The following is a 27,024-nucleotide window of genomic DNA, read 5'->3' on the forward strand; positions in this document are numbered from 1 at the left end:
ATTAAGGTCATAGTCTTGGACTATTTCAAGGTATGCCCATATCATCTTGATCAAAAGCATTATTCTTGATCATAGGTTAAATCAGGGATTGCGAAACCGACCCAAAATGTTTTCCCTCAGAAAGTCTTCGGCTCCTTAGTTACAGTATTGTCACTAATAGGACAGTAACCTTTTTCAAATCCACATTCCAACTCCCAGCAACTGAAGTCGTAAAACTCTTAATGGTGAAGCAACAAGAGTGCAGACAAAAGACCCAACGGTTTGTGATTGTTTTTTGCATGATTAACACTCAGCTCAGTGACGCCAGAAGGTCACTGCTGGTAAAATATCACCGGAGAGGGAAAGTTGTTTTTATCTGTGACTGGTGATATTTCTCTCGGTGAGTTAACTAATGAATGAAACCCATAAAATGGCTACCAAGGAGATTTACAAAATAGTGCCTGCAGACAAGGTACTCTGTCCTAATCTGTTTTTCTCTGTAATTCTCTCCCTCTCTAATTTTCTCCAACTCTCTCTCACCCATCTCTTTCTCTCTCTGTTGACTCTTCTCTCTCTATTTCTCTCCTTGTCTCTTGGTCTCTCTCTCCTCTCTTCCTTTCTCCCTCTCCTATTCTTATTATAACTCTCTGTTTCATTATTTTTCTCAATCCCCTCCATTTCGTTTTCCCATTCCCTCTCTCATCCTCTCTATCTTTTCCTCTCTCTGTCTCATTCTTATCTTAACTCTGCTCAGTCAGGTTCTCTTCCCCATTCTCTATCTTCTTTTGTCCCTATCTCATTCCCCCATTCTCTCATTCTCTAATTTCTCTCTGTCTTGCTCTCTCCTTCCCAGCCAGTCAGCCAGCCAGCCAGCCAGGCAGTGCCTTTTTCAGTGGGCTCTTTCTCATCAATCCTGTTTTTGTTTCTGTGGCGAAAGGATTGGGCTGTCCTCCCGGCACCATATTAATTGCAGTGTGGGAACATGGTTTGGGATTGTTAAGTGCTTTGCCTCCAGCCCCAACCCCCCCCCCCTCCTTCTGCAGTACAGCAGCCCGCTTTGATGTGAAACAATGATGATGAGCCTAAGTGATATAACAATGATATATGCTGAGACAGGGATCCTGGAGACAAATTGGCATTATTTTGGCGAGCTGTGATGCGATCATCCCCTCTGCAGCAGAGGAGCGTGGGTCTTGTAGTATGCACCAAGCGTTCTCAATCAAATTAGCGTGAGGGATGTGACAGTTGACTGGGGACCAAGGCAAAAGAGGCAGCTTCATTTGCTAATTCATTATCTTGGGGCTGCACTTCCCTCCATTCATCTCCACTGCAGGATGATGTACAATGCTGTATTGTGTCCCTGCAAAACTTTCCCCCCATGTGTGCATAGTTTGGAAACAAAAGCAAGAGGAAGCAATCCCTGGAAACTGAGATTCGATTGAAATAGAGAGGGAGAGTGATAGTGAAAGAGAAAGTAGAAGGAGAGAGAAAGATAGAGATTAATGAGAAATTAATGAATAAAAGACAGAAATTACCGAGAAATATTGGTAATCCTTTATTTTACAGCACTATTTCAGCTGGTATTTACCCAGTATTTACTTATTATTTATTATTATAACTATTTGGTAACTAGAATGAGAGTATCTTGACCGCCTCATTATCAAAAAAAAGAGAACTGTGATGATGCCTGTGGTTGTTGTTGTCGAGAGGAATGCTACTGTATAGAGATCAGAGAAATAAAGTTCATGCTTTCAGGGCTTGTCGTTCAAGGTGGAGAATGGTAACACTGCCAATCAAATTAGAAGGTGTCACTGCAGTGTGTGCTATGATTAGAAGTGTTGATGGAATGTATTCAGTGTTGCATACAGTGTTGTCACTACACACACACACACACACACACACACACACACACACACACACACACACACACACACGATGTTAAGACATTCTATACAACCCAATCTGCTTAATGTTTCATAATAGTAAACATCAAGTGAATGCTTATACACTCACTGAGAACTTTATTAGGAACACTATACTAATACTGGGTAGGGCCATGAAGGGATGCACATGGTCAGCAACAATACTCAAATAGGCTGTGGCATTCAAGCAAAGCTTGATTGGTATTAACGGGCCCAAAGTGTGCCAAGAAAACATTCCCCACACCATTACACCACCTCCACCATGAGAAGGTGTTCCTAATAAAGTGTTCAGTGAGTGCAGATTGAATGGGTTTAATTTGATGAGAGAATTAATATTACACTAATACCCTGTCCAGCATTTGGCTCCAATAATTTAGTTATTATACAGTATTTTCAACTGGATCTGGTGTTGCCTCTCACAAATGCTGTAATGAATGATCAGTGATTCGCTCTGAGGCATAGTGCCTAATTACCACTAATACTTTGGTAGACTGGCGTGATTTAAATTCTGGATGCTTACTATAAAATGCTTATTTTGCTCTCCATGGGTTATACAGTAATATATGTGTGTGTGTGTGTGTGTGTGTGTGTGTGTGTGTGTGTGTGTGTGTGCATGTGCGTGTGTGCGTGTGTGTCTTTACGAAACCACCTACATTTAGGTGTCTAACAAAAACAGTACATTATATCTGCTTCACACAAAAACATATATTTTTCATATCCTCAATTGTCAAGCCATAATCTGCATAATTACTGGAGAATACAGTAACCCAGAGGTGATAATGCTGAGGAGATAATTGAAACTCTTCATGCTTTCAATTTGACACTGTGACAATTTATTACACACTCAAGAGTTAAAGGTGTGAGCAGTACAAGTTAAGGCTTTGAAATGTTCACACCCCACTCTTCCTCTTCCTAACCTAAATTGAATTTGAATTTCACCTGGTAAGACAGAGAAACAAAGAGGGAGAATGGGGAAAAGAAAACGAAAGAGAGTACAGTATAGTAGTACTGTATGTTCCTGTGGTGATGGGAGGGAACAGAGAGATTGTCAGAGCGTCTGAGGGTGGTGATCAAAACCACTCAGGTGCCTCTCTGCCCGGAGGAGAAGAGAGAAGGAAAATATCCCTCTGTTTCCTTTCTCTCCACTCCCTCTCCTTTTTCTTTTGTGTTGCCGTTTAATCTCTCCAGTCGCTCCCTCTGAAGTGAGACAGGCCCAGACATGAAACACAGGTGATGGACTTCAAAAGGAGGCCTCATCTACAGGGGCAGCACCTGATTCTGACAGCTCCTGTGTGGAGCGCTTGCAGCACCTTTTGACTATCATGCCAGCACCTTCACTTCATTTTACGGTCTATTGTTGTTTTTGAGATATTACAATACTGAACAACAAGGTAGCACGAGTGGAGTACTTCTGAGTGCATTTAGTCCTACATAAGTAATGGGACAGTGAAGCATTAATTCTTCTTTTTGCTCTATACTCCAAAAGTGTGGATTTGAAATCAAACAATTACTATGATGTTAAAGTTTAGATTCTCATATTTTATTTAATGGTATTTGTGTACTGTACATATTTGTTTCACCATTTAGAAATGACATTTTATACATAAAACCCTAACCCTAACCCTTTTTATACACTTTTTATACATAGTCCCCCTATTTCAGGGCACCAAAGGTAATGGTACAGTTGGCTTGACAGGGGTTTCTGGTTAGTCAGGTGTGTTCGGTGACATCATTTGTGCACACATAAGACAGCAGACCAATGTCTAATATTTATTATAGGCTTTGTGTTTGCCTTTTGAGTCTCCTATTGGTGTATGTCAACATGAGGACAAAAGAGGTGTCAATAAAAGTCAAGGAAGCCATTATTAGGCTGTAAAACCCCCAGAAACATAGCCAAAAATTGTTTGGGATATCATTAAAAAGAGAAAAAAGCGGAAAAAAAAGATTGAACTCAGCAATCACAAATGGGCTGGTAGGCCAAAGAAGACTTCTACAGTGGATGACTAAAGAATAACTTCAGGCAGTTATTGCATGCAAAGGATTGTTGACCAAATACTAAACATGAGTGCTTAATTTGGACATTATATGAATCCGTTCCATTACTTTTGGTGCCCTGAAATAGGGGGACTATGTATAAAAAGTGCTGTAATTTCTGAATGGTGAAACCAACATGTACAAATATACCCTTTAATAAAAGCTGACTATCTATACTTCATAACCTCATACTAATTGTTTGATTTAGACTCCAAACTTTTGGGCCAATATAAGAAAAAATGCTTCACTGTCCCTTTACTCACCCAGGGCACTGTATGTTTATGAATAAGTGTTCTCGAGGTAGATGCAAACATTCCATAAAATGTCCATTTCCCCTATGCTTCCTATTTCATATGAAGTCAATGGGCACTGTCAGCTGGTATTGATCTCTTCACAGCCTCCGGATATGTGATTCATAGTCTCTACTACAGAGGTTCTGGCTACTGTCTTCAACATTTGGCCTTGAATCTTTCAAAGCTGTTCTTTATCTGAGATTTTCTCTACCTCTGTAAATTTTACGGGCATTTTAAACAAGATATAGAGAGTTCTACGAGCACATCTGAGGCAATACATCAGAATTGTTAGACCTGGGGTATTTGTCTGACTTCAGATGTGAATGCTGTTTGTGCTTGACCACTGTCTTACACCTATCTCCATGTCTTGGTTGTCGATCTGGGGTCTTATTGGACCTTTTTGCATCAGTGTTCATAGATTAAGTGTTTCTGCTACTGCATTGCACTTTACAGTGCCCTCCAAAAGTATTGAAAAGTGGAAGCATTTTGTGTGCTTTTAGCTTTATACTCCAACAGTTTGGATTTGACATCAAACTATTACTATGGGGTCAAAATAGAGCTTTAATTCAATGTTTTTTTTCTTCAGATTGGGTTCACCATTTAGAAAGTACAACATTTTTAAACATACTCCTTCTATTTCAGGGTTCCAAAAGTATTGGAAAAAATCGTATAATGTCCAAATAAAGTACTCATGTTTAGTATTTGGTCGACAATAATCCGTGATTGCAGTCATCTTCAGTTGTTGTTTGTTTTGAGGTCTTTTTGCCTAAAATCTTATTATCAGGAAATTAAATGTATGTTCAATCAGATTTAAATCTGAAGATACATACTGCCATAGCAACTAGGGAGTTTTTCAGGGCCAAAAAGGGGATAGTCTTGACTGGCCAACATGAATTTGAGAGCATTTGCTTGTACTCGAGCAGACAAGATGTTTCTATACACTTCAGAATACATTCTGCTCTTGCTGTCAGCAGTAACATAATCAATTAAGACAAGTTAGCCAGTTATTGTGGCAGCTATAAATGCCCAAACTATAGCAACCCCTCCACCATGTTTCACAGATGAGGTGGTATACTGGAAATCTTGGACAGATCCTTTTTTGGACAGATCCTTGCAATCATACATCTTATCTGTCCACAATACCGTTTTCCAGACCTATGCAGGATTTTTAGGTCCATTTTAGCAAACTGTAACCTGACCATCCTTTTTGAGGATAACTAGGGGTTTGCACCTTGCAGTGAAGCCTCTGTAGTTCGGCTGGTGACATATTCTGCGGATGGTGGTCTCTGACACATTCACATCTACCTCCAGGAGAGTGTTCCTGACATTTGTTTTAGTTTTTTCTTAGTTATGGTGAGCATATTTCGGTCATCCACTGTAGAAGTCTTCCTTGACCTACCAGCCCGTTTGTGATTGCTGAGCTCACCAGTGCTTTATTTCTTTTTTAATGATGTTACAAACTGTTGATTTTGGTATGTCTAAGGTTTTGGATGTGTTTCTGATAGATTTTTCTGATATTTCAGCCTCATAATGGCTTCCTTCACTTTAATTGAGGTCTCTTTGGTCCTCATGTTCACAGACACCAATAGCAGATTCCAAAGGCAAATGCAAAGCCTTGAATTGTAGTGACCTACAAGGGAGTTAGAGAGAGAGACATTCACCAGGGCACCTGTGCCTTTTAGAGAGAGGGTGGGTGGCGAAAAGGGTTATATGTTTGGTTTCCGCGGGCACGGCTTTCCCGCTCGTTGTTGTTTGTAGCTGTCTTTTATGTGGAGAGTAAACGGACTCGACTTGCCTTCGTCTCCTCGTGTCATTGTTTACCGCACCTCCACAGAATCAATACTAGACATTGACAGCTCTCTTATGGCTGCACAAATGACGTAACGGAACACACCTGACTAACCAGAAACACCTGGCAAGCCAATTTTACAATACTTTTGGTGCCTTGAAATAGGGGGACTATGTATAAAAAGGGTTGTAATTTGTAAATGGTGAAACCAATCTGGAAAAAGAAAACATTGAATTAAAGCTGACAATCTCTTCTTTAACCTCATAGAACCTCATAAAAAATGCTTCCTCTCTCCAATACTTATGGAGGGCACTATATATTGATAGATTACTGTACAGTATGTGTATCACTTGACTGCTTTGCTGATATTTGTTCATCTAAGCAGCCAGGCATGTTATAAGCTTGGAACTAAAAACCAGAGTCGTCATTCTCCTTCAAATAGATACTTCCACATTACAGTAATAACCTGACGCCCACTGATACAAATGATACATATACCAATGTAATGTTAACACACTGAATACTGTTACATGCTTTCTAGCATACAGTATGTTGTTCTCTTTCAGACAGAAGAAATGATACTAGACAGTATACAGTATATTCAGCCTAGCAAGTAAAGACAGAGGAGGCAATTAAATCATAATCATATTCCCCTGAATCAAATCAGATTATGTAATATCGGGTGCTGTCTTAAAGTGAGTCTATGAAATGGCTGTTTTGGAGCTGGGATAGAAAAAGTATATCAAAGGTTAGAGGATTAAGTTTGATGAGATTTGAGCCCTCTGTGTTTCTCAAGGGTTCAAAGCACAGCTCAATAAAACACTTGGTCTGCTACCTGGAGTTAGTCTGCTTTTGGAAGGGTTGATGTCATCATTGCAACGCTTACATCATAGTCTCCCCCTATTGGTTAGATTCACTCAGACATAGAAAATATAGGCTTTATATCAAGGAGAGTAAAACAAATATCCACCTAGACTTGATCCTCTCTTTCACAATCAAAAGACTGTTGCAATTGTTCTAAGAATTGATATTAGATTGAATGTATTGAAATACTGTAGTAAACGTGCACAGTATAGTTAGAATAGGCAGTTGAAGAAGGCTCTGTGGAGTATACAGTATACAGTACAGTATAACATTCGTCAACATTTGTGTGTGTGTGTGTGTGTGTGTGTGTGTGTGTGTGTGTGTGTGTGTGTGTGTGCGCGCGTGCGTGCGTGTGTGTGTGCGTGCGTGCATGTGTGTGTGCATCTGTCTGGGTATGTGGTCGTACTGTAAGTGGTGATGATTTTTCACGAGGACAATGGCTTGGCACTCAGTGACTACAATGGATTGCATTTGGCCTGCAAAGGATTTTTCACCATGTCTTAATGCTCTTTACATTGTGTGGGGACAACTCACCTCATTCACCACCAATGTACAGTATCATCTCACACAATTACTGTAGGTTATCCACGGCAATCATTTTGCCTTGAACAATAAGCAGTCTTTATGGCTAAAGAATTATGACCTCTTCTGACATTTGATAGGATATGAAGGGGCAAAGTAATTACCACCCTATAAGCATCACTGCATTTCTGTCATTATGAGGTGTCATGTTGCTCACAGTGTCATACTGTAGAACCTTTTAGCCTCGCAATGATTTTCTGGAGGACTTCGCTCCATCCCTTTTTTCTTCGCAAGTTTTTGCCTGTGATGATTTTCAATTCTACAGAGATTATCTTTTTTGTGGCCCTCATCGATTTTCCTGTCCATCATTGTTGAGTTGGGGCCAGCTAGGGGGGTAGTGTGTGTGTGTGTGTGTGTGTGTGTGTGTGTGTGTGTGTGTGTGTGTGTGTGTGTGTGTAATCCGTCTCCTGATGGGGTTGTCTGCTCCTCTGGCAGGTTTTCATTAACATCCCTGGAATGCCCATTTAGGATGAGGTCGGCTCCTCATTTTCAGCACATTAAGCAATTTTTCTCCCCTAGCATTTTACATTAGCCAGTTAAAGATTTTGGTCTACATGTATATTAATTCTATGCAGCAGCATGGACTGAGCACCATGCATCTTATTATTGAACATGGGTCATTTTAGGGCAATCTGTAAAGCGCTTCAAATCAGCTCTGACATACCTCGTTAGCATTGCCTCTTGTAAATGATTTATAAATCATGATGAATCAACTTAAACCTAAATACACATAAATCTGCTTGTAAATGTCTATGTCAGTGTGTGTGTGTGTGTGTGTGTGTGCGTGCGTGCGTGCGTGCGTGTATGTGTGTGTGTGTGCGTGTGCGTGTGCATGTGTGTGTGCGCCTACACTCCATACAGTATGTAAAGCTGTAAGAAAAGAGTGATCCTCTACATTAGGACAGAACCGATACGCAGGGATTGAGACCGGACAACATACTCCAGAGAAGTGCTGCCTTAATTTCTATTGAAGGTTGAAAAAGACCTGCTCAAGGATAGTGCTTTGACCCGTGGACCTTATGCGCGGCCAATGATCTAATAAAATCTGCAAGGGTGGCAGGCGACCGCAATCTGCTTTCTCTCTCTCTTCCCCCTTCTCTGTCAGGGCTCCGACTAGGTTTCAACTACCCTGACAGGCCAATTAGATGGGTATTTGCATATCTCTCTCGGCCCGTTTGCCTTGTTCGTGGAAGCATAAAATGGGCTAATAATGTTGTAGGACCTGTGTTCAGCATGAGTCATTCAAACTGCCTTTATCCTCCGACATCCCTGCCCCACCTTCCCCTCTCCCTTTCATCATATCCAACCAAGACTGTCATCTCACAAAATCCAAATTACGCCAAATAGTGGGGGCAATTTTTTTTTTTTATGTTTTATTATTATAAACCAGATTGGTTTTCCAGGAAGGTCTTTAGAGTTTGACATGAAAGTGAAATGTACTGATGGAATTTCTGGGTAATGGTAAGCTGCTGGTGTGAGGCTACGGAGAGAAATTGGGGTAGTGAATGTGGATAGGTAGTTAGGGAATATGGACGCAGAGGTTTGTCCAGGCAGGCACTTGATACACTTGGCTAACATGCGTTAGCTTTCTCACAATACTATACAGTATACTTGGATGACATACATGAAGACACGGCATGCAGTTGCTTTGTCTTGTATTTTCATCTTTTGACTCAAGGAAACATACTTTAGTGCTTTATTAGACACTGGTTAGTAACAACCTCACTGTTGGGTTATGGACTGCTCCACTCAAGGTGAAAAAAACACTCAATGTCTGTTCACCTGAAAGACCTTAAGATTAACATCCGTTGATACTGTATACCAGGACAGGATCTGCAACATGATGTAACAGTCACATGCATGGTCTACATACAAGGCTAAATGAGGCCTATCAACTTAGGTCCAGATGTATTTCCTGCCTAGGAACAAAACTAAACTATATACAGTTTCACAATACTGTACAGTAGCATCACTACAGGTATGTCAACGCAGCACCACCTCTGGATACATTTTGCTTGGAGACAACTAGCATTCAGCTCCCTCTGTGGACCAAGGTGTTGTTGTTGTGCATGGCATTATGCTTTTGTCTTCAATTACAAGACCCCCCCCCCCCATCTCTCTCTCTCTCTCTCTCTCTCTCTCTCTCCAATCCATTGGTCCAATCCATTGCTAATTAAGGGCAAGTGCTAAGAGATAAGCGCTATCTCTCCTCCCTCCCATACAGTACACCCTTAAGGGAGGAGCACTTGTGGACAGAGGGGCCCAGGGTCAATTATGGCTGTGTAATGATTCTAATTGACTAATTTCGGCCCATTACCCTCCTTTATGTCATGCTTAACGTTCTGTAATTTGATGAGCGAATGATGATTGTGTCCCAGTGATGAATGATACGATGAGGCAGAGTGAGGGCTTTGTCATTAATACTGCTGACAAAAGTGCTGTCACATCACTGTGTCCAAGCTAAGCTAGGCAGCAGTGGTGATGCCTAGTGCCCTTGCTGCAGTGTTTCAAGGGCTGAGCTCTGTATGCTGAAATAATACATCGCCTCAGATGCTTTGTTTGGAGTAATAGGGAAATAATAGATGAATTGCAAATGACAAGGATAATCTTGGACAGATGAATCAGTAGTCAAGTAGCATCAAAAGGTGAGGTAAGAAATTGTACTTGGTAATGTATGCTTTGAGTCAGAATATTGATTTTGATGTGAAACAATAGACTATTGGTTAAACTGTTTTTTTCTTATTGCTTGATTATTTTACTTGGTATATTTACTATGTTTAGTCATCCTCTGTGGTGAAAATACTACACACACAGTAACTACCAGCATATTACTCTGAGGACAAAATTAAAAGAATCATAACCTCACATTCTCTAAAATCCTTTCAGAGCATATCTACGTCCATTTCTAAAGCATGTTCCAAGCACAGTGTGCCCTCTGCCACGTCTTGCTAACTGCCCTTCTTCAGAGGCAGAGAGAAAAGAGTAGAGCAGTGAATTTGCTTGGGCATTTGAAAGGCAATGCTAAATGATTGACAAGCAATGGATGAAGGCATTTGGAGCCATCAATCAGTGATCCACCAAATTAAGTCAGAGTTCTGGCTAACGTATACTTACAACCACTCTCCCATCGTCAACACTCAAAATAGGTCAGTTCCCTCTCAAAACAGAACATTTGGACAAGAAAATAGTTATTGTTGAAAATAGTTATTGTTGATGGATTTGATATTTGAAAAGGTTATCAAAGCAGCTCTGCAGCGATAAGGTGCTTACCACCCTTTCTGCCTTCTATTCAGAATAAGGGAACTTAAGTGTTTGTGAACCTTATTTCAATACCAGCTCTGAGTCACTTGCCCTTTTGCAGCTCTTAGACATAAGATATATGGACATATTGTAATCAGAGTTTAATCTTTGTGATACTCATGACGATAGTTCTGTGATTCTGGGTCCTTGGCAACATTTGTTGCATCTCAATTAGTTAGGTGACACTTTCTATAGTTACTGTAGAAAAAGAGGGGTCTGTTTAACAGAAAAAAGCCAAAAGGATCACCCTAATCACCCTAATAATCAGAAATAATCAAGAAATTACCTCATTGGCCAAATAGGCGCACATGACCTCCCCATGCCTATGAGCATAAGCTTATTTTCCTAAAGGAAATGTGTGGTTTAATGAAGCAAAACAATGATTGATATTGTATTATACTGTATGAATATTCTAATCATACAGTCAACACTCAGGCAAACAAAAATGAAGGTAAACAATTAGAAACTAGACTTCCTTAGTGTATCTCTAAAACACAAGGACCACTTTAAACAAAAGAAAACTGCTGTTCTCAGGACTTTGAACTTCCATACACAAGAATGCAACTAAGCACTACTTAAGCGCAGCCATAACTCTGGCTTCAAGTGTAATCATGCCCCCCTTCCCCTCCTCTTGACAAAGCGCAGTTGTGTTATTCACACTAATTCTCCTCTCTATCACTGCTGCTCTTGTTAGACCACCATCTCACCCACTACAACGCTTAAACAGATCTTCCTTGTACCTTTCCTTCCTTTTGTCATGTATTCTTTCTTACTCTCTTCTCTCTCTCCTCTTCCCTCTCTCACTCCATGTCCCTCTCCCTCTCTTTCCACTATCTCTCTATTCCCCTGTTTCTGCCTTCTGTCTATATGTCACCTCTCTCTCTCTCTCTGGCAGACTCCTCCTGTGCCTCTGCCATCCATTGGTGGCGAGTTTGGAGAGAGGTTTTAATGGGTGATCCAGACAGATGGTTCCTCATCAGCGGATGCACCAGTGGAGGCCAATGCGGAGATTTCCCACTTTAGTCCTAATTAGACATCATTGAGGGGGCAGAGGGGGGTCGAGAAACTGGACAGAGACAGAAAGTTAAGCAGGAGCCAAGCCCAACTTATATAGATGAAGCATTGACACAGATGTGCAAATTCATAACAAGCAAAATACCATGTAATTGTGCCTGAGTTGTTTTGCCCCATACAAAAGCATTGGCTACGCAACATGTGAGTTAAAAATAATAGAACACTTTTCTATTTAAGTACAGAATTTTCAAGATGTTGACTGCATTATGTCTACTGCCATTAGGGGCTAAAGCTATGTCAGTATAGTTTTGCTGTCTAAACCCAACTGAGACACCTTTACAGAATTTAGACTGACAGCTGTGTCATTGTGATTGCTGTGTCCTCGGCACCTGTTGCTGAAGAAAACAGGTTTTACCTTGAACTCAGTTGCATTGTACACCAGAAATCACTTCACTTCCACTAGGCATCATGCAAATTGCGAGTTATTGCTTAAACCATGTCAGAAGTAGGTTTAAGAAGAGATAAAGCTATTTTATTGAGACATATAATTAACTTTCAGTACACAATCTATTGCAATTTATGACAATGTTTTGCGATATTTTGTGAAAGAGGCCTACCAAACTACACCAAATGTCTAATTTCACAAATTGCATATGTTGTGCACTGTTAACCTTTTCCCCTTTTGTGTTTAACCACAAGTAGAAAGATGAAATTGGAAGCATAATTATTGATCCCAAAAACATATTAATAATGGAAATATTAATGGAAACCCTCACACTTGCAATGTCAGAATTCTTAATCACAATGAATTTGATCGTCATGGGGCTTCTAATGCTAGAAATGTACAAAATGAAGAAGAGCGCAGTTACTATAGGTTAAACAAAAAAAAGAAAAGAAAACTCTCTGTAGGTCCAGACAGTTTCCAAGCGAATCAGCAAAACGCATGAGTGATTTGACACAGCAATCACGATTTACTCACTCACTAGGGAACGTGTTCTGAATCTGTCTAAACCCCAGGTATGCTAGCTGACACTACAATCGCGTTGTGGTCCACATCAAAACAATAACAATAGCTCAAAGACAGAAGTTATGTGAGGATATAGTGGTTATAGGAGCTGATCAAGTTAACCCATAAACTGTATACACTGACAACCACCTCTTATGATTGGGCCTGGCTGGGCACAGTGTCTGGGGGGCTGAGGGGAGGCTATTTTGGGGGGTGATGCCTGCTGTCTCACACCTCCCCTGGCTGTCCATCTCCAGTCAACCTTGCATTTTAAAGAACACAGGTGCTCACTGTAAATCCCACTGTATAACTGATGGACAAGAAGTGCCAAGCTAGAGAGAGAGAGATTAAGAGAGAGGGAGAGAGTGTGAAGAGAGAAAGAGAAAACAGAGAGAGAGTTAAGGTTAATTGTTGTTTTGTCAATTGACACAGCCGACTACTGTTAACTGACAGAAGCAATGATCTAGTCAACACTTTTGAGTGTCACTGAGGGGTGTCACGCACCTCCTGAACTTTCTTATGTCGCTGACGCCGTCATAGATCGTCTATGACAAGAGTGGGGTAAGAGAAAGAAAGGGGGTTTGGTTGTTTCAAATGGTTTGTTTCAAATTACATGGTTTACTGTAAGGAACGTACACATCTGTCCAAACGCCCGCACACACAAATAAACGTTCACTTTTTACTGTAAGTACCTGAACAGGACACATACTGTATACTATCCAAGGATAATTTTAGTCAGTAATGCCCACTCTCAAGCGAACTCTTTAACCATGAAACACAGATACTGTACATGCTTCAGTCATAGAAAAACTCACTGGCACGCTCATAGGCATGCACAACACCCTGTTTACTAGTACTCATGCCTCAAATGCAAACAGTATTTTTTGGTGCAAGGTGCATACATACTGTACATACATTGCAAAGTGCACTGTCTAGATGTCAATCAAATGTATTTGTATAGTGCTTTTTACAAAGATAATTTGTAAGTCAAAATGCTTTACAACAAGAACAATACTAAACAATATAAACAATAAATACAATACAATATGAACTAACACCGAACCATAGACCCCATAAAGCAAGCTAGATGTACAGTACCCTCTTTTCAGGCATCCAAACTTCTGTACTACTATCCAAACTACTACAGCTCCATGACAACAACACTTGCCTGCTCTTGAACTCAACAAATTCTGTAAACAGTGTAAGCCTGCTTCTTGCAGCCACACAAACATGGTAATCCTACTACATTCCACTGAGAGGAGAAAAGTAATATCTCAGAGCAGCTCTCAGATGACATGACCTTATTGTGACTACTGAAGAGCAAATAGATAAGAGAGACACATCAAAACAATGTGTTGTCCCCGTTTGCCTGACTTCAAAGAACCCCAGTGTGTTGTGCTACTGGATGCTTGCTTCATAGTTGTTATGGCAGTTCTAATTTTGCCTTATAATGAATGTGATTATTATTTAACCATTCAGCTTGGTTGAATAGCTGATTGTCTCATGATTCCCTTGAATGGTCATTATTCCTTTCAATGGCTCATGATTCTCTTGTTTCTGCTGAGTGAGACTGATGTGGACAATCCAATGAGTCAGCACCTGACCTTCAACAACCTTTACATGACCTTTTGTTGTCCTTTACCTTGCTGACAAGGGAGACCCCACAATGAGATTGCTACATCATCTGACCTCACACAGAGTCCATAGTGTTGAAGTGTATGAAGTGTGATCCTATTTTGTATTGAGTTTCCTGTATTTTGGAACAGTATGGTTTTGTGTCTCTACCTAGGGACCTCAGCTGCAAATTAGGAGACAGACTTGATTTGGGATACATGGAAGGTGGGGTGAACACGAAGAGAGACAGGGAGTTTCAGACGGACAGCACAGGGGTTGATGATAGACTCAATCACATATGGACCAACAAAACAGGGAGCCAGCTTCTTAGATTCCACTTTAAGGGGCAGATGCTTAGCTAAGAGCCATACCTTTTACCCAGGGGAGTAAGCGGGTGCTGGGGTATGGTGGCGGTTTGCAGTGGAGGCACGCCTCCAGGTCTTCCGGCAGCGGCGCATGTGGGCCTGGCCTGACGGAACCGCAATGTCTTCCTCCTGTGTTGGAAACAAGGGGGGCTGGTAACCAAGATAACAGAGGAAAGAGGACAAACCAGAGGAGGCATTGATTAGGGAGTTATGGGCGTACTCCACCCAGGACAGCTGAGAACTCCAGGTGGACGGGTTGGCAGATGTTAAACATCGGAGTGCAGCCTCCATCTCCTGGTAGGCCCACTCCGATTGGCCATTGGTCTGAGGATGGTAACCCGAGGACAGGCTGACAGGCCTGTGACAGAGAAGGCTGGAGCGGGCTTGGGAGGACGTCTTGTTCCGGGCACAGATGGTGCAGGCAGCGATGAATGACCGGGCATCAGCATCCATGGAGGGCCACCAAAACCGTTGACGAAGGAAGGCGAACGTCCGGTTGACACCAGGATGACAGGTGAGGCTCGTGGAATGAGCACACTGGAGAACCTGGGACCGGACAGAGTCAGGGACAAACAGGCAATTGGGGGGACCGTTACCTAGGTCGGGTTGTTGGCTCTGGGCTTGCCTGACCTGCAACTCAATCTCCTAGGTGCTCCTAGGTGCTCATTGAGAGTGGCCTCTGCCTCAGGCGTCCATCGGAAGGTGGGGAGGAGGAAGGAGGGATGATACCTGCGGACAGGGAGTCCTGAATATACTTCTCTATCCCCTCATGTTCCGGTCAGGAGAGATTGTACAGCCGACCACTGGTCAGGGAGGCACCAGGCAGGAGGTCGATGACACAGTCATAAGGGTGGTGAGGCGGCAGAGACAAGGCGAGGTGCTTGCTGAACAATGGAGCGAGATCGTGGTACTCCTGCGGAACAGAGAAGAGATTGATTGACTCCGCCAGGAGCAATAGGTCAGAGATAGCGTCTCTCCCAAACAGCAGAAGCCCAGGCGAGCGTGGCTCCTTTAAGGGACCTGAGCAGGTAACCAATATGTGACCGGTTGGAGGAATAGGTTAGGGACTGCTGCTCAAAAACTAAGGAGCACTGAACTAAAAAAGCCCAACAGGAACCTAAATCACCATCATAACGCTTGGGCACGGGGACAAAACGTTCACGAAAAAATGGAGGTGAGCTAGAGACTGGGCTAGGGGCTAGTGAAGGTGCCTGAGAGGTAAATGGATTGCGGAGACTACTGAGAACAGCCGAAAACTCTATCCAAAATGTCTTTGAGGGCCTTTTCTTGTTGCCCCAGACGGACATCTTGGCTGGCGCAGGTTTGGCGGAGGAACTCCCCCGTACCAGAGATGGCCTCGAGGGCTTGTGTGTGTTGTCCAATAAGGGTGCCTTGGTAGATAAGGGCTTGGTGGAAGGACTCTGTGTCCGCTGGGTTCGTTGTCATGGCCAGATCGTACTGTTACAGTCAGAGCTAAGGACACAGAGTCAGGAATAGTCACTTATATGACAGAATTGGGTTTTAATGAGGGAATAGGGGGGGAACGGAGTAGCTGGGTGGAATGGCAAGCAGGGTAGGGTAGCAGGGCAGGCACGGCAGGAAGGGCAGGCAGGACAGGTAGACAGGTAGACAGGGCAGGTAGGGCAGGTAGGCAGGGCAGGCAGGACCAGTAGACAGACAGACAGGGCAGATAGGCAGAGCAAGCTGGACAGGCAGGCAGGCAGAAACCAGGAAGTGGTCCTGTAGTAGCACAGAGAGAACTGTAATGGCAAAAAATGTATTTGTACTATTTTGCTTAAGTTTTATATGAAATGTATTGACCTTGTTGTGACCCAATGTACTTCATTATTTTCCATTATGTGACTGAGTAAGAACCAAAACCGACTGCTCCTTCTCTCATACAATAGACAGTGTGTGACCTTGGAACACTCCTAACTGCAGGCTGAGGTTTGAGATAGTGGCTCACAACGCCTACGCTTCTTTCCCAGCTTCTTTATCACCAAACAGGTGCAAGATATGTTTACCCCTAGACCTATGACATACGAGCATTGGAGTTAAGGACGGTCCATCAGTCTCTGAATCCACACTGTTGGTGAAGGAATGCTGATCCGGCCGTAAACAACTTTGTTTAAACTTTGCATATGCATTAAAACTCTCAACTGAGACCAAACATTAGATTTCCATCACAGAACGTGGTTAGACAAATACTTAGACACAGAGAATCTTCAGGGAACTAAGCACTGCTAAGCGGCTGAGAGCGAGACTGACTTGTAACGACAACAAACGATCTGGCGATGAATGGACGGGAAGCTGGTGTTTAAATACTGCAAGTTGATGAGCTGATGAACCGCAGGTGTGTAGATCGGGCAGGTGGAGATGATGACGAACTGGATTGCTGGAGCCACGCCCACGCCCACACACATACACACAGAGACAGACAGAGACAGACAGGGGAGAGAGAGAGAGACTGGCACAGGCTAGGTGGAAGTGGAGGGCGTGACACAGACACATCATTTTTTGTGCCTTTGCTATTATATTGAAGACACCTATTAATGTCTTTCTAACATCAATGTAATATTTCGTGCTACAGTACATATTACATTAGCCTAGCAATACACCTACCCAGCACCCATATCTATCAAGCAAGCCACACATGTCATTTATCGTACAATTACTATCATTTTAAATGTTGACAGATTATCATATCCCAAGCTACAAATCCCTCAACCTGGCTTTTCAATGCATTAGCAGAGGGTGTTCCTCTCAAACTGCTCAGCACAGAGATACAGTAGATACATTAACGTGGATGACAGTAATATAAACATTAGAAATGATAACACATCTGTTATGACAAATAGCCCCAAAATCAATAAAAATGACAGATTACACTATTGTACAGTACAGTAGCTGTGTACACATCAAACAACATTCCCTTATGTATTCAATGATTACCTCTCTAGACTCTAGAAGATGTTTCTGCATTATATTTTATATTCATGAGTGTTGTAAGACTGACAGTTAGTTTGGCTGGTTAGTATGTGTGTAAGCGAACGCAAGGTTTACTAATGTTCTCAAATATCACCTGTCAGATATGATTGATCCTGCTTTTGCCTCCTGTAGTTCAGCATGATGAGAGATATGGAGAATGATAATAATGCAAAATGATTCTGCAACCGTCAAATGATGGCAGATACATATTTTGAAACTGAGATACAGAGATTTTATCCAGACTCATTGAGCTCTATACTGTCTATCTCTCTTTCGATCTCTGGGGTAAGATTTGAATGCTCCTTGGAGTTGTCACCACTGCCATCTGTTTCTATTAGTCCATGAAACACAATAGTCCCGCTCCCGCAGTCATTTAAAGTTGCTGGCAAGAAATTCTCTCGACAGCATTGGTCTAATTTATTAACAGGCAATTAATTAGTGTGGCAGATATATTTAATTACAGAGCTAACATTTGTCTTTTAGGACTGTCTGTCTGCAGAGAGTGTGCAGATACAGACACAGATGTTGATTAAATGTTTGATGTCACGTCGGTGTAGTGCTTGAAGAGTACTGTTCTGCTTAGGATTACTTTCTTTTTCATCTCCCTATCAACTACTACCCTTCACTTTTCTACACAGTCCTGTTATGTTTTCCAGTATTTAGTTTTTACAGATAGCCTTTGACCTTACTCAGTGAGAGCACATGTTGTTAGGATCATTTTGTGGTCTGACTGGTTGCAGTTTATGCCTGTTCGCCACCACAGAGAAAACTGTAGGTACCAGCTTCATGCTGTACAGTAATTTGCACTGTAAAACCACTCACAAAACACAAGAATGTAAAAATAATTTCTGTGTGGATATTGTTTGGAGTTAATTGCTACAGCACGTTGAATTATGGAATTATGAAGTAGGAACTGTCGATGAAAATTACAGCATAATCAGATGCAATTTCTACTTCAACATGACAAACTCTTGGCCGAGATCCAGATCTGGTCAGATACTAGACTGTGTGTGTGTGTGTGTGTGTGTGTGTGTGTGTGTGTGTGTGTGTGTGTGTGTGTGTGTGTGTGTCTATGTGTGTGTGTCTATGTGTGTGTGTCTGTGTCTGCCACGTGTGTGTTGTTTGCCTGTATCTTTTGACATTCAGTTCCTGTCACTTCCACTAGCGCCCCTGCCTGCATGGTTCAGTGAACTGGCTCCAGTAGCTTGCCGTGTTTGTGCATGTGTGTGTGTGTGTGCGTGTGCGTGTGTGTGTGTGTGTGTGTGTGTGTGTGTGTGTGTGTGCCTGTGTGCCTACTAAAGAACTGGGCCATGTCTTAGGTTGGGGAACTGATAGAGGTCAGGGCCTTAGCCACTGTGACATTTACAATAAGAGGCTTGGGAGGACTGCAAGGGTGTGGGCTCTGAATTATGGCATTAAAATGTGTGGATCATTCCAATTAACAAAGATAGCTATGGATTTTCCATAGCTTGGAGTGCAGGGTCAGAAATATTTGTCTTACACTGAAGATTACAAGGAGAAACTTTATTCACGCATATATGATCGAACACAGTCCAGAAGAATGACTCAGTGTACAATACTGCAACTCAACAATGTGTTCAGTTAGTAAAACTGAATGAAATAGGTGCATCATATGCTGTGTAATGATGGTCATCTATCAGCTTGATTGTTTAAGCAATAATGAGGCCTTTGAGGCCATTATTTATCGTCAATATTGTCACGGGTAGGGGGAGTTGTTAGGCACTACGTGCAGCGGCGTGCTGGCAAACCCCAATCAACTTGATCAAGTGACAATGAGTCAAGTCAAGTGACAATAATGACGGTAAATGACAGCCTCGAGGGCATTATTGCTTTTATACAATGTTACACAATAAATCTGTGACAAGAAAAGAATGCTTTAAGTATTTATTGTGTTATAGATTGTGGTGGTTTCTGCCCTGTGCTGAGAAATAATGTTTACCAAAACTACAAACGTTACAGCACAATTTACAAACCTCACACCAAAATCGATAAAAAACGGAAGACCACAAAATACAACACGACAATCAGCCTGTCTTGATCCCATTATACTATCATGGGCCCATACAATAATACTAAAAACTGTACATCAACAATAGCTACAGGGCACCGGCCCTGGCTGCTATTCTCCTAAGAGTTTATCTGTCTCCAGAGATGAGCTCTAACCTGTCCTTTTAAAACATCTCTGGACTGGGACAGTTTAATAGGCAATGGGAGACTATTCCATAGCAGAATATCTGTATAAACTACTTTTTTTATTATTATTATTATTATTTATTTTTTTTAACTTTTTGCACCTTACAGGAGTGCACACTAGCTTGTGTGTTATGGCCATGCTGATTATGAACCATCACTACATGGGAAGCTAAATAGTTTGGGGCAGTACCATTTATCATACATGTGATTAAGCTGCTCCACCCTGAGCTGTACTGGAGACAGACCTACTGCTTTAAACTCATTCACTCAAACGTGTTCTGGGGGATACACTGAGCAGGTACCGAATTATGTTGTTTTGTATAACCTGCATCTTGTTCCTAAGTTTGGTTGTCAATCCACTGTACCACACAGAACAACACCGTATCAGGGTTGACACAAGTAATGTTTATGTCAAACTGCCTCCTTGACAATTTGACATTGACGTTTGTTGGCACTTTTAGATAGACGCCTGGCAGCAGTCAACTCACCTGAGAGTGACCGATCCAATGTTATGCTTTGGTACAGTATGTGACAGATGCTTTACATTCAGTGTCGTCAAAAAGTATAGATTCTGTTTTTCCCAGATGTAATGACAGTTTTTCTGTAAGCCATTCCGTCATAGGTTCATATCCTCCCCTGACACCAGCAATGCATACACTAGTAGTTAGCATTTTACTATGACTGGCATGTCATTGACATATATGAGGAACAAAAGAGGCCCTACTATTGATACCTCTAGCATGCCACACGTTATGTCCCTAGCCTCTGACAAAGTCCCATTAACATCACAGACCTGTGTTTTCCCTGCAAGTTACAACTTGAACCATTTCACATCTGTTTCATTTAGTACCGTACACCTCAACTTAACCAACAATATGGCATGGTCTACAGTATCAAACGTCTTCTGGAGGTCAAACATAACCATACCAGTATAATTCCCCCTCTCACTCTCCAGTTTGATGTGATCAAAGAGATGAGTAAAGCAAGTATCTGTGGAGAATGCTGCTTGATTGATATTCATACAGTAGACCATCCTGGATAAAGAACTCCTTAACTTGGTCAAAAACAAGTAAACATGCCTGTAGTTCCCCACCTTGGATCTACTGCTCTTTTTGTAGAGGGGGACAACTCTGGGCAGTTTCATCTCACTTGGGAATTTTCCATATTTGATTGGCAAGTTAACATTATGAGTAATAGGGTTAGTAATGTGTCGGTGACACCCCCACTATCATTCAAGAAACCTGTCTGGGATATGATCCAGACCAGTGGCTTTGTTTGCAGACAATGAGGACAGCAGTTTCATCACCTTCTCCTCTGACTCAGGGCCCAGCTCAAAACTATAATTTACTAAATGTTTGCAGTGATAAAATGTGTTCAGGAATGGTAGTCCATATTGGCCTGAGCCAGTAGGTAGTTTAGAGACAAGAGAAGTGTGACAAGAAAAATGTTATTAAAATACCCAGCAATTTTCAGTTTATCAAAGCATGTGACATTGTCAATATCCAGTCCAATATTGCAGGATTTTGTGTTACACCTGCTTATACCAGGTCTTTTAGGACTTTCCAATATATCATCACAGGTGATTTACCTGTGACATTATTGTTATTAAATTACGACTTTGAATGCCTCTCAGCCAATCACAATGCTTCTGATCAAACTGCTGTATAATGCAAAATAAGTCATGGCCAACTATGGATCCCCAAGAGTGATTGTGACAACACCAGTCACCACAAACATACATTGCACATGGCATTGTCCTCATGAGACATTCCTCGCATTCTTCCACTGCCTCTTCTAATCCGTGTTGGCTTCTTCACCTCCACTCAGAGTTGTTTCCCGGGCCCTAGGCTTCCCTGAGCGAGGAGCTCCTACCATTCAGGGAACCCTGTCTCTGTGACCTCCCCACCCAAAGAGATGTGGGAGCTGTCAGCGTGTACCGCCGCAGGGGAAACTAATCGGCTGTGGGACGCATCAGGTTCAAACTAGAGGGTGGGGTGGGGACTGGAAGGAGGAGAGGGCAGGGGGGTGGAGAAAGAACAGAGAGAGAGGGAGGGTTTGGGATAGAGAGAAAATAGGAGGGAGGGAGGCAGAAAGGAGGAGGGAGAGAGGAAGGGGGAGTGTGGAGAGAGGGAGGTAGAGAGCACAGAGAGAGGAACGGACGGAAGAAGTATGGAAGAGGAGGGAAGTAGAGGGGGAGAGCGGGAAGTACAGAGAAGCGGAAGAGAGGAGAAGGAAGCGGAATGGTAGAGAGGGAGGCAAAGAGGAAAGGAGAAAGGTGGTAGAGGCAGCAGGCTGGGAGAAGAGGTGGAGGGGGGTAGAGTGGTGTAGAGAGGGATAAGCCTAGCACCTGGATGCCAACTTTAAGAGCTGAATAATTGATGCCCCTGGGCAGAGGTCATCCGGAGAGGGAGAAGGAGAGGCAAACAGTGGGACAGGCTCAGGGGAGGCCGCCGGTGCTATTTATAGTTGCATTAGCTCTCTCCACCGCCTCTCTCTCTCTCTATTCTGTATCTACAGTATCTCTACCACCCTCTCTGTATTATTTTACCATAGTAGACTTCCTCTCTTTCCATTGGTCTCTTTCTCTCTATGTCTTTTATTGTCTCTCCCTCCTGCTCGTCTCTCTTCTACCCTGTCCTCTCTTCATGCTGTAAATCAATAAGCTAAGCACTTAGAACTCAGATTTTCTCTCTGCTTCAACTCCTGATGCACTCTTTACCGCCCACTATCTAATTCGCCTCCACTGCGACTCACAGAGAGAGGGAAACTGGCAAGGCCCTTGATGATACTTAAAGGGGCAATCTGGGATTCAAACAACAACAAAGCCATTTTTTTGGTAAACATTTGAGGGACGGGGCTGGAAAAATGCAACCACTCTCAAATTCATAGACGGAACTATGGATGCAAGGACTGACCATCCATCAATCAAAATCAAAGATAAAAATTATCGTTGTAAGCTATACAGTGTTTCTTCTTTACAATTACATTGTTTACAAACAATGCCGTAAAACAAGCTTTTATTTTGGGTGATTGGCTAAGACAGTTGAACTAAGCTCATGAAGCATTTATAAGTTATATTCTTCAAGAATCAATGACAGTTTATATATAATTATATATAATTTTAAGTACAAAAATGTAAGTACAAAAATGATACCAATCCCAGGTTTTAAATGTTATACACAGCATTCATTTAAGCTTGTTTCATACAGTAAGTAGAGTTAATATGTGATTTATTTGAATCTTCTCCTCATAAATCAAGGATCAATTTTCATATTCCATTCGTTCAAGTTATTAACTCAACTCTTATTGTAAGCTAAATAATGGCTAGGCATTGTAAATAATGGCAAAACTTGTTTGTTTACTGGGTCACACTTTACATTAAACTGCCCCTATACTTTTGGAATGAACATTGTAATTGCTGTAGTAAAAACATTGTGTTAACATGTTGTTACATAGTCTTTAGGTATAATTACATAGCATATGGAGTTTAGCGGTTTGTGTTATTAACTGGAATTAGTCGTAGTTAATCTTTTTTCCACTTGTGTTAGAACAGCTCAATTGTATTACTATGCAATGACAAAGAAATTAGTAATTGACTCTGTAACTGCATGTTAATGGATGTTGTTACTAGTGTACTATAATTACATAGTTACTGAACAGGTACAGTATAGGGGCAACGTAATATAATGTGTGACCATTCAGGGTCATACCAATGCTCTGTTTTCCTAAACTTTTGCTTAACAGTTAATGTCATACTTGTCTGTCTTTGTCTGTGCAAGCAAATCCCAAAATTACATTGGTGCAATTAAGATAATTTCAATGCAGCCCCCCCCCCCCCCCCCCCCAAATGAGTACAGTACTTTTGCACCAATGCGTTGCTAACCGATAACCTGTGTGTGTGTGTGTGTGTGTGTGTGTGTGTGTGTGTGTGTGTGTGTGTGTGTGAGCTGTGTGAGCTGTGTGAGCTGTGTGAGCTGTGTGAGCTGTTTATTGGCCAAGAAGGTCAAACGGATGGCTCTGCTATCTCCCAAATGCAATTAGGAAGTTCCCCACTACTTTAATGAAAAAAACACAACAGGATTCTGATGAACTGTCCACTGTGTCTCCCTAAATGCTTCCCTTGATTTTCTGCTATGCCATTGCCTCAGCCAATAGCTCACAACAATACAGACCGCTGGAGGGTTTGTCGGAAAATTATTGTGCTATAATTTTTCATGGAGAGAATGAAGTGAAATGGGGATCAATATGTTTGTGTTTGTATGAGAAATGTAATATGCACACACGGTGTACACAGCTTGTTGCATTCTGTGTGCACACCTACTGTATAATTAGATAAGCTATTGTGTATGATTACCTACCATGCAGAGTTTAACAACCCTGGTGTCTTACCTCCTGTGGCAACTCAAATGTGATTTCGACCCTATCCACCGGTAAGTCCATCTTTAGCTCCAATCACTCATTACACAAACACAGAGCCTATCAAACCCCTGCACCTCTTCTTCCTCCTCCTCTTCCTTTTCCTCCCACCCCTTGTCAGCTCCCTTATTTGGAAGTGTGCTAGCAGTGAGTCATGAGCGACAAGAGGAGTAATCCAGTGAGTAATTAAAGAGAGGAGACGAGATTTTGTTGGAGTGCACTACTTGGGGCGAGGGAATGAGTGAATCAAGCCTAAGCCTCCCGAAGGGGTCACAGAGAGACCCATTTTAATCAACCCCCCACCCACACACACTTCACCATCAACATGATGAGAAAAAACACACCACCAGACGGAATCAATATTTGATAATATTTGATTAAAAGGAGTAGAATTAACATGTTGGTTGAATTTATCTGTTCCACAGTATCATCTCTTCCACAGTGGGAGTGAGTTGGTTCCATATAGGGCTGGATTTTGGGGTCAGGGCAGACACTCTGTTGGCTGCTAACATAGTCTTCCTACTGTCATTGTCCTGAACAGACATGAGACCCCTAAGGCCAGATGTACTAATGCAATGCACTACTTGGCAAGACACCGTGGAAAGCTTGGAGTTGTTATTACGATATATTCTCGTTATCAATCCCTGTTCACTCCCAAATATATAAAGGGTCTAGTGATTTTAAGCCACCTAAAACCATTAGCTACCTTGGTTAGATATTGAATTAGGTTGCAATATGGTTACACAATGGTTACCATGACATTTAAGGCTGCACTGTAGCGGCGTCTTTCCACTGGAAAAATACTGCTATAGAGGCATCTCTGGTACTAGGGCATGAGGTGGTTTAGAGACACCTTTTTTTGGACAGCTTTTAGATGGCTTTTCATCTTTCCACAGAATGATATCTTATAACCATATTTTCTCAGTGTAAAAATGGAGTTGTAGACTGTACTCTACTCTATTGGCACTTTTGTCAAACCTTGAATTTGTACTGTACATATCCTTCCACCAGGAGAAGTTCATGGTATGTAGCAGGTGAGATTAAACCACGAGCACTACTGAGCAGGTGCATACAATTAAACATTTTTGCTACCACTCACAATTTTCTCTCTCAAACCATTGCTTGTAAACACCTTGGCAATTCGTCAAGTCCCCCTGGAATATCTGTACATTTTCCTATTTACAGTTAAAACCTCACTTTAAGATGTGTATGTTAAAGAAGTGCTTATACAGTTAATTATAGAGCGCATCCTTCAACAGTGCTCGTGTGAGGCAATCTAAGTGCCGTTCAGTGGAGATGCAAAGTGCACTTCTGCTGACATGATAAGAATCTTCCAAAAATCTTTTTGCATACCTCTCCCACAGCAGCCATACGTTTCCTGACCCGAGCACCCTCCTTCACAATGTAATCCAGAAAAATGCATTTGCGGCAACAGATGGAGCAGGAAATGGGTTTGCTTTCGACCTAAACTGCTAAGTGGAAGAAAAAAAAGTTTCAGCTCTCAATGTGTGTTTTATATATGGGATGCAGTATATGATAATCATTGTTATTCTCAAATTGGATTCCCCCGTTGCGCCTTCCCCATCTAACATAATATTTGGACGGCCTCGGATGTGCCATGCTGTTCTATGCTTATCTTTCCCCTTGCATGCCACCCTGCCATGTTTGTATTATTATTTTTGCCTGCATATACCTCGCTGTCCCACTCCCATTGTGGCAGCCATTTAATTTCGATAAGGCATTGTGGGGCTAATGCAAAGGGGAAATTTTAACTGCAAGCCCAGTCGGACAGACCACAGTGGGTAAATGACTATTTCACTACTCCAGATGGAGGGAGATTTGAACTGGGGAGGTGGGAAAAGAACAATAGAGCGGAAGTGAGGAGTGGAGAAAAAGTTTGGCTTATCAGTGCATGGCAGTGGGCTTGTGCACACAACGGATAGTGCTAGCGCTTTTTGTTTTCTTCGTCCTGGTGGGTTTTAAGTGATATCGGCTGTCACAGGGTCAGGGTTGCGAGGCTTTTCCCCCCAGGCAATTTCCCAAATCCCTGAAAAGAACACTCAAAGAAGGATGAGTTCCTTGGATGGTTCAGAATCACAATCTTGTCCCAAAAAAGGGTAAAACTAAATATCTTTTGTTGAGTCTGCACAGTTGTCAGGATATCAAAAGTTATTTTCTTCTTGACTGCACTCTACAAGCCCTGTGTCAGCCCTATATTTCATTTCTACCAGTGATGCTGACAAAGATTATTGTGTTCAGTACTGTGACTCAATGTGAAGTGATAGCCAAACTGTTAAACCAACAACAACATGAACACTGTCTAATGCCCACTGTTGCATTGCTTCTGAATTATTTGAGAATACACAGCTTATGGTTCCTTTTGAACCTTGGGGTATTTACCTCAAGCCAAAATACCCAGAACTCTTACAAGGTTGCCTAGAGTGTTGGCCTAATGTATACTACATGGTAATGTATGGGCAATTCCACAGATTGACCCTGGGACTCGATTTTTCACTTTCAAACATATGCCAAACTAAAACCCTTGATAGCAAAGTTGAACAAACTCTATCCATGAGGACTATTTCTAACAATTCTAACTGAAAAAAACAAAAACACATTTAATTACTAAGAACTTTGCAGCTTC

General features: G+C 42.0%; 1 protein-coding gene across 1 annotated transcript in view; it reads left to right on the forward strand.

The window, feature by feature from the left end:
- Positions 1-27,024, forward strand: part of clstn2a (calsyntenin 2a) — a gene marked incomplete at its 5' end in the record, with an annotated part of 133,870 nt that overhangs the window by 70,035 nt on the left and 36,811 nt on the right. The window lies entirely within an intron of this gene.

This window comes from Argentina silus (genome assembly GCF_951799395.1).
Source record: "Argentina silus genome assembly, chromosome: 1".
Taxonomy (NCBI): Eukaryota; Metazoa; Chordata; class Actinopteri; order Argentiniformes; family Argentinidae; genus Argentina; species Argentina silus.